The sequence below is a fragment of the Sus scrofa genome, chromosome 13 (assembly GCF_000003025.6).
Source record: "Sus scrofa isolate TJ Tabasco breed Duroc chromosome 13, Sscrofa11.1, whole genome shotgun sequence".
Taxonomy (NCBI): Eukaryota; Metazoa; Chordata; class Mammalia; order Artiodactyla; family Suidae; genus Sus; species Sus scrofa.
In genome coordinates, this window is record NC_010455.5 from 161,875,368 (window position 1) to 161,876,871 (window position 1,504).

The 1,504-nt window shown below is 36.8% G+C and overlaps 1 pseudogene; it reads right to left on the reverse strand.

Moving 5' to 3' along the window:
* Positions 576 to 1,504, reverse strand: LOC110256357 (annotated as a pseudogene).

Below are 1,504 nucleotides of genomic sequence, written 5' to 3' on the forward strand. Positions count from 1 at the left end.
GATAAAATTCACTGTATATTTGCAAATATTTGAGCCATATTCAATATGCCACTTTTTATTTTATGCCGTCTTCCACTATTCTCCAGTAAAATCCACCAATCTCTTATATTCTATGCTTTTTAACATTTTCTGCAATACAAGGAAATTTTTCTCTTCAGGTAGAATCTCCAAGAAGTTAATTCACCTTAATCTCCAAACAGTTGAGAAGCAGCAAGAATTTCCATATTATCCACAATCATCTTCACTCAGTCACACCAACCTTAAACAAAGAAACATGAAAATATATGCCAGAGTAAAATTGCAAAACTACTATATCTGATTTAGCATCAAAAACATGCAAATTCTATATCCATAATTTTTAAGAAGGATGCTCTATTTTCCTTAAAAATCCAGTTGTCATATGAAGACCTCCATCATTGAAACTAATATCCACTGAAGCTGACTTTTCATCACTTAGGGCTCAGAAAACTGCCTTAGACATTGCCCTCTGTTAAAATTATAAAGCCAAGGCCAATTTGCGTAATTACAGACGCCTTGTATTTTGCAAAGTTTGAAAAAAAAATTTGAATTTCGCCTTAAGAACTGTTTATTTTCATTATTCTCCTCAAGGCACCTAGAACCTCTTTGTTCCTCAGACTGTAAATAAAGGGATTTAGCAGAGGAATTATAATTGTATAAAATAAAGAATACATTTTATCCTGATTTTCACATGGTCCAGACCCAGGAAGCACATACATGAGGAAGAGAGTGCCATAGAACAAGAAAACAGAGAGCAGGTGGGCACTGCATGTAGAGAAAGCTTTGCTTCTGCCCTTTGCAGACTTCTTTTTCAGGATGGCAAAGAAGACATAGGAGTAAGAGAGAATGATACTCATAAAAGTGAAAGACTGTATAAAGACTGAAATAGAAAAATCAGGAGCATATTGACTCTGGGGTCAGTACAGGAAATCTTAAATAGCTGTAAAATTTCACAGTAGAAATAATGTATTACATTTGACTTACAGAACGTTAATCTAAATAGTAAACCCACATGCATCATGGGATGGAGAAACCCAATACTATAAGAAACACCTAATAATTGAGTGCAGAAAACATTGGACATCACCACTGGGTAAAGCAAGGGGTTGCATATGGCTACATAGCGATCATAGGCCATCACCATCAGAAGGAAACATTCTGTATTTGCACTGGAAGCAAAAATATAAAATTGGGAGATACACTCAATGAGGGATATCAAATGATTCGTAGATAAGAAATTCACGAGCATCTTGGGAGTCACAGAAGTTGAAGAACAGGCATCCACAAAGGCTAAGCTTCGCAAGAATAAGTACATTGGGGTGTGAAGATGAGGGTCCTTCCAGATGAGAAAAATCAGTCCAAGGTTGCCCACCATGGTGGTGAGGTAGATGACCAAGAACACCAGGAAAAAGGGGACCTGAAGCCCTGGAAGATCTGTAAGTCCTGTGAGGACAAATTCAGTCACCAATGTCTTGTTTTGATCCAT